Genomic DNA, 8069 nt, shown 5'->3' on the forward strand with positions numbered 1-8069 from the left:
TATGATATATACATATATATATATATGCATAGAGTATGCATATATCAAAGCACGCGCATATATATATATATATACGTGCTTAGATGATTCATCCTCTGATTACCCAATTTCAACTCGTTTGTTCACTTCTCAAAGCATTGTATTGGTGGAGTTTGTTGATTCGTCTCAGACAGTATTGAGATGCAAGTGATTGTCGAACTCGTATTTTCAATATCGTGCTATAAGTCATCTGGCATTGAAATGCACGAGAGGTGTGAACGCGTTTACAAGTCTTCTGAACATGCCCCCCGTCAGCTGCAAGTTAACCCCCATCAATGACCCTTTCTCAACTGTGAAACATTTTCACCTTTAGCATCGCCGATCTGTTTGACCATGCAGTAGTAGTAAATGTTGTTGTTTGCAAGGAGTTAGAAAGCGTTTTTTTTTTTTTTTAATTATAAATAACGAGCGTGCTTCACATGGAATTCTAATAAATCCGACCAAAAAAGTAAAACGTGCTTTTATTAAATCTGATGAATTAAGTTTGAAGTCTAGCCTAGATATGGTCTGTGCAATCAATCGCTCCATTATTAAACCCTATAGTGACATTATGGTCCTTTATTTGTTTCTTTGCATGCAACTCTCTTTTTCCATGCATGCATGCACTTCTTTGGAGAGCCTTCTAATAATAATAATAATAACACACAAAAAACAGTGAGCTATTAATCTAGGTGCTTGACGTACAATGAAGTGAATTTCCTTTGAACTGGATCACCTGGACTGTGCAGTAAGCTCACGATTATCCTTTTGGGAACAACCACAACAAACGCGGTTTTAAATGAAGAAGTGAACACAAAGTTTCGTCCGTCATCGGCCAAATGAGATCAAGGGAGGCGTTGGCAATATGACAACCTACACAACACACTTGCACATAGTTCTAACGAAGAGGAAGCTCTACTCCAGCATTCCTTGAAATTCGGAAGTGACTTCATCATTCTGAATATTCACATTGCATCTGTCTTGCAGGGTGTTAATTATTCTGGTGGCCAATTAATAGTTGATTCCAAGAGCAACTTATACTAAAGTGAGGTCCAGAATCATTTGGGTATAAGGCATAGGTATAGTTGTGTTTAAAGGATCTTTTTTATTTATTAGAATTGCAGTACTTGGAAGGATAAAGATAAAACAAATGAGCGAAAGATTCCAACAGTTATTCCTGGGAGAGCTGGAGAGGTCTACATCACACATTCGGTTGAACTTTAAAGTGGGTCAGACTTTGTACGTGCAGCAGTTAAGTGGGCCGAGGAGTGATTTAACTAAACAACAAAGGATCATTAGTCAAAGTAGTTTAATGATGGGATAATGCATTTAAAAAAGATAAATATGTCAGATCAAGGTATTCCGCACAAAACATTGGCCTAAAAAATAAGAAAAACAGCCTGTCCTTTGTGCATTGGTGTAATGGAAGTTAGGAATGCTGAGCAATTGCTGTGTCCTAAAGTTTAATAAAAGTTGGGAAAAAAGCAGGTTTAATAAGACAACTCAGAGGAGAGGTCACGCACAGTTGTTCAAAGGCTTTAGAAGACCTTTTAAAACTGACAGAGGAACTTCACAACTTCTGGAAGTAAAGCACAGTACCACATTAGTGTCAGAACACCTCCGACACACACAACTTCCTCCCTATTTCTGCTTTCATCTCTGACACAAACATATAGATGGAGGGAGTCATAGCATCTGTGTCCGATTGAATTTGAAGGTGACAGAGAGAGCTTATTTGCTGATCAGGATTTTGGAGAGTAATGGTAGACCAATGTATGAAGAGAAAGTATGTAGAATGGAGAGAAAGTTAAATATTCCTAAGTCTGTCTGTAAATCTATCTGTCTATTTTTAGTTTCCGCAACTTAAGCAGTTTTATATTCTCCCCTTTTTCTCCCCAATTCGGAATGCCCAATTCCCAATGCACTCTAAGTCCTCATGGTGGCATAGTGACTTGCCTCAATCCAGGTGGTGGAGAACAAATATCAGTTACCTTCATGTCTGAGACCTTTAACCTGCGCATCTTATCACGTGGCTTGTTGAGCGCGTAACCGAGGAGATATAGAGCGTGTGGTGGCTTCACTCTATTCTCTGCAGCATCCATACACAACTCACAATGAACCCCACCAAGAGCGAACCACATTATAGTGACCACTAGAAGGCTACACCATGTGACTCTACCCTCCCTAGCAACCGGGTTGCTTAGGAAACCTGGCTGGAGTCACTCAGCTGAGCCACCCAGGCCCCAATTTAAGCTTAAGTGTTTACTATTCTTACTAGTTTTAATAAAGATACAGTTACTCTCAAAATCCTAGAGTTGTAATTAATAAAAACATTGTGTTCCTAATTAAACAGTACTTCAGATGTCGCATTTTGGAATAATAAATCAAATATATACATTGGTGGCCAAAAGTTTGGAATTTATACTTTAATTCACCAAAGTGTCATTCAACTGATCACAAAGTATAGTCAGGACATTACTGATGTAAAAAACATCATCACTATTTGAAAAAGTAATTTTTATCAAATCTAGACAGTCCCCATTTCCAGCAGCTATCACTCCAACACCTTATCCTTGAGTAATCATGCTAAATTGCTATTTTGGTACTAGAAAATCACTTGCCATTATATCAAACACAGCTGAAAGCTATTTGTTTCATTAAATTAATCTTAACATTGTCTTTGTGTTTGTTTGTGAGTTGCCACAGTATGTAATAGACTGGCATGTCTTAAGGTCAATATTAGGTAAAAATAGCAAAAAAGAAACAGCTTTCTCTAGAAACTCATCAGTCAATCATTGTTTTGAAGAATGAAGGCTATAAAATGCTTGAAATTGCCAATAAACTGAAGATTTCATACAAAGGTGTACACTACAGACTTCAAAGACAAAGGACAACTGGCTCTAACAAGGACAGAAAGAGATGTGGAAGACCAGATGTACAACTAAACAAGAGGATCAGTACATCAGAGTCTCTAGTTTGAGAAATAGATGCCTCAAATGTCCTCCGCTGACAGCTTCATTGAATTCTACCCGCTCAACACCAGTTTCATGTACAACAGTAAAGACAAGACTCAGGTGTTCAGGCCTTATGGGAAGAATCGCAAAGAAAAAAACACTTTTGAAACAGAAAAACAAAAAGAAAAGGTTAGAGTGGGCAAAGAAACACAGACATTGGACAACAGATAGTTGGAAAAGAGTGTGATGGATCTGAACCCTATTGAGCTTTTGTGGGATCAGCTAGACTGTAAGGTGCGTGAGAAGTGCCTAACAGAACAATCACATCTATGACAAGTGCTACAGGAAGTGTGGGGTGAAATATCACCTGAGTATCTGGTCAAACTTGACAGCTAGAATATCAAGGATCTACAGAGCTGTCATTGCTGCACGTGGAGGATTTTTTGATGAGAACTCTTTGAAGTAGTTTAAGAAGTTCTGAAGATTTTGTTTTCAAATTGTAATAGTCATTTTTCATGTTATTAATGTCCTGACTATACATTGTGATCAGTTGAATGCCACTTTGGTGAATAAAACTACAAATTTCTTTCCATAAGAGCAAAATCTGTACATTATTCCAAACTTTTGGCCGCCAGTGTATGTTCTTTAAACTTTGGCTTCAAGTACTACTAACTCAAAATGATTAAGTATAAAACTGACTGTGTGGAATACCCATAAGCCCTTGCACATTAATAAATGATGTATGTTTGGTCAAAACAAGGGAACTTATAAAGAAAAATAATTGTTCTTTAAATTTACTTGTAATTACTTAACATTACTAAAAAATAAGTTCAATTTACTTGAGCCAAATAATTATGTTTACTTGCAAAAAGCATACAAACCAATTGCCTTGAAATATCGAAGGTCAACTAATAACATCTAACTATCTATAAATCTGTGGAGTATTTAAAAACTTTTTTGAATGACTTCAACCAAAGTGTATGTAAACTTTTGACTTCAACTCCTAGTCAAGTTCAACTCAGTCCTAACACTTAATAACAGAAAAAAAATCCTGTTTTAGCTCAGTTAGGATCACTAATTTATTTAAGAATGTGAAATGTCAGAATAATAGTAGAGAGAATTATATATTTCAGCTTTTATTTCTTTCATCACATTTCCAGTGGGTCAGAAGTTTACATACACTTTGTTATTATTTGGTAGCATTGCCTTTATATTGTTTAACTTGGATCAAACATGTTGGGTAGCCATCAACAAGCTTCTCACAATAAGTTGCTGGAATTTATGCCCATTCCTCCAGACAGAACTGGTGTATCCGAGTGAGGTTTGTTGGCCTCCTTGCTTACACACGTTTTTTCAGTTCTGCCCACAAATTTACTTTTAGTATTGAGGTCAGGGCTTTGTGATGGCCACTCCAATACCTTCACATTATTGTCCTTAATTAATTTTGCTACAACTTTGGAGGTATGTTTGTGGTCATTGTCCATTTGGAAGACCCGTTTGTGACCAAGCTTTAACTTCCTGGCTGATATCTTGAGATGTTGCTTCAATATATCCAAATAATTTTCCTCCTCATGATGCCATCTATTTTGTGAAGTGCATCAGTCCCTCCTGCAGTAAAGCACCCCACAACATGATGCAGCACCCCCATGCGTCACGGTTGGGATGGTGTTCTTTAGCTTGCAAGCCTCACCCTTTTTCCTCCAAACATAACGAATGTCATTATGGCCAAACAGTTACATTTTTGTTTCATCAGACCAGAGGACATTTCTCAAAGATATTTGTCCCCATGTGCTCTTGCAAACTGTAGTTTGGCTTTTTTAAGGCGGTTTTGGAGCAGTGGCTTCTTCCTTGCTGAGCAGCCTTTCGGGTTATGTCAATATTGGACTTGATTTACTGTGGATATAGATACTTCTCTTCCTGTTTCCTCCAGCAACTTAAAAAGGTCTGTTGTTCTGCGATTGATTTGTATTTTTCGCACCAAATTAAAAATGTCTAGGAGACAGAATGTGTCTCCTTCCTGAGTGGTATGATGGCTGCATGGTCCGGTGGTGTTTATACTAATGCACAATTGTTTGTACAGATGAACGTGGTAGCTTCATGCATTTGGAAATTTCTCCCAAGGATGAACCAGACTTGTGGAGGTCCACAATTTTTTCCTGAGGTCTTGACTGATTTATTTTGATTCCCATGATATCAAGCAAAGAGGCACTGAGTTTGAAGGTAGGCCTTAAAATACATCCACAGGTACACTCCAATTAGCCTATCAGAAGCTAAATTAGGCTTGACATTATTTTCTGGAATTTTCCAAGCTACTTAAATACATTATCTATCTATCTATCTATCTATCTATCTATCTATCTATCTATCTGTCTGTCTGTCTGTCTGTCTGTCTGTCTGTCTGTCTGTCTGTCTGTCTGTCTGTCTGTCTGTCTGTCTGTCTGTCTGTCTGTCTGTCTGTCTGTCTATCTATCTATCTATCTATCTATCTATCTGTCTATCTGTCTATCAATGGTCCAAAAAAAAATAAAAAAGTTAGGTTGATTTCCGGTCATGTCCTGTCGGAGAGTGACAGACAGGGGGGTCAAAGCCTTGATGTTGCTTTGAGGGTGTGCACACATTCCTAATTTCTCCCCCGTCACACGTCGACTGCATGGAACCGTTTAGAAGTCAGGACGTGGCATGTGTGATTTTGGATAGGTGTGTGGGTGGGAACAGGAGTGTGTGTGGGGGGTGAGGCACATTTGAAGGTTGGGGGGGTTAGTGGTCAGTGGGTCAGAGAGAGTGTGTGTGTAAAGCTGAAAGGGTGATGTTGCCTTGGCAACTGAATTAGATAACTGTTCTGTCAGAGCGGTCCAAATTCTGGCCTACACATAGAATGCATTAGCAGGGCCTGCGACCAGGCTGCGCAGCGTGGCGCTAATGATGATATTTTCCCCCTTACTCTATGTTCCCTGTCCAACATCATAAACACTCTTTACAGCTCCCTTGCCACTAGCTGCTAACATGTGTTTTTATTTTCATGACTGCATCAATTTCCATGGCTCACTGAACTGTGCGCTCCTTAATTATTCCACAGTCGTTTTTGTGGAGTGTTTGCTGTGGAGTTTAATAGATTTAAAAGAGCTGGCCTGTCAGAGCTTGTCACAATAGAGTGGATGTTTCAAATTGGGGAGAGTAATTGGTTTGGGAACAGCAGCCCCCCATCCCTGGTTTCTTTGGCACATCCAAGACAGTCCAACAGGTGACACCTTGTTAGCCAGACAGCGGCGACTAATCACAGATGTTCATTTATCTCATCTCGAGTTGCTGTGTAAAAAAAACCCTGACTTCTAAAGAAACAGGAAAGAAAATAAATTTAAAGGTGAGTGGATTTGGATGAAAGGGGTTAGAGCAAAAAGGTCACATCCATCATACCAGAAGAAAACTATCTATTGGCATTACCATTCATTTCAGTTGTTCGGTTGGTTGTCTGGGAGTATGCAATTTTACATTTTCCATCTTTGCTCATAGACATAAATGTCTTTAAGTCAATCAGCTGCCATAAATGGCATTTGACTAATTACTCGAGAGTAAATGATGTCCTGACACGCTGATTGGCTGATGGTAAGCACTTCACCAGCGAGTCAAAGTCCATTTCACACTTTTAAGAGCTCAGGTGAAACATTTTTTAATAAAATGGGCACCAGTAAAAGATCTACTATGATATACTTAAACATTTACAATTTATTTGTTGCTTGCAATATGGGTGTTTCTTCAACTTTGGGTTCTTTCATGTGCCAGGGGTAGATTGTTATTAAAACTAATATACCTACCAGACCGTTATTATTTATTTTTCAAAGTCCTATTATATGTACATATTTTACTGTTTTAGCCTTGTCCCAGACCCAAACCTTCAATATTATACTATGGAAATACATTATAAAAAAAAATGCTAATTATCACATGTATAAAACTATAAAACCATATCAATATTTACTGTGCAAAATATATTTTTTAAAAGTTACAACTGTCCCAGAGGAGCTGCATCATTTTGACCATAATCAAGCTCTAATTTGGCCAAATGATGCAAACAGTGTGAAAATATTATTTAATTGTGTACATTTAGGATACATAAGATGTTAGATATGAAATCAGCATAAGGAAGACAAAACAGTCAGTCATTTTATTATTATTTTTTTTTACTAATGTAATTTCCATCACCTTCATTTCCAGCACAGAATTCAATTAAACACAATACAGAATTTGAGATGTGCTGGAAATGACACTCTTGTGGGAATTGTCATGAGTTTCAGAAAACAAAATGACAAAAATGACATAAATCTCTTATTTGACATTGTTAGTATACAAATTAGAAACATTTGTGAGTGAGAGTAAAAACATTTTTAACAAAACTTTACTGTCTAGAAATCTACACTACTAAAATTGCCCGACATAGAAGATATGGTCAGACTATACAGTTCTATTTCAATAAACATCAATAAAGAAAGATGCTTTTGGACCAGATGGTGTAGTTTCTGCATCTACCACCAGGAGCTAACTGGGCCATACTAACAAGCCAAACCTTGACCTCTTGGGTTTGAGTGCATTTGATGTCAAATATTGTTGGACAAACTGCTGCTGTACTAAATTGGTCAGTGAAAATTATTTGATAGATGCAATTACACAAACAAACATCACAATGAGGCAATAATCAGTGGAAAAGTCTGAAGTGTTGATGGACGAAATTGGCTTTGTCAATCAAAGACTTACTTGGTTCTGGACATAGGCCAGAAAATCTTGTTGACATCATCTCTTTAATAAAATTCAGTGAAGTAGTGTAACCAACTAGTCCCGAACAGAAGCCTAGTCCTCACAATGCTCAGTCATAAAAACAGTATCTCTGATTACAGTAAACACTACCTTTGCTTCCAGAATGGGTCAGCTAAGGGCACTTTACCATTTTAAAACAGAGAAGCTTTGTTCATGTAAGTAGACAATGCTGGAATGAGCCATATTCTTCAGTTAGAATTTACACAGTCTCAGGTGTATTCTCTTACACTGTATAAACAGACATACACACTTTTCATGAGAAGTGTGCTCGAAGTGTACTGTGTGTCC

The sequence above is a fragment of the Xyrauchen texanus genome, chromosome 19, assembly GCF_025860055.1.
Source record: "Xyrauchen texanus isolate HMW12.3.18 chromosome 19, RBS_HiC_50CHRs, whole genome shotgun sequence".
NCBI classification, from domain to species: Eukaryota; Metazoa; Chordata; class Actinopteri; order Cypriniformes; family Catostomidae; genus Xyrauchen; species Xyrauchen texanus.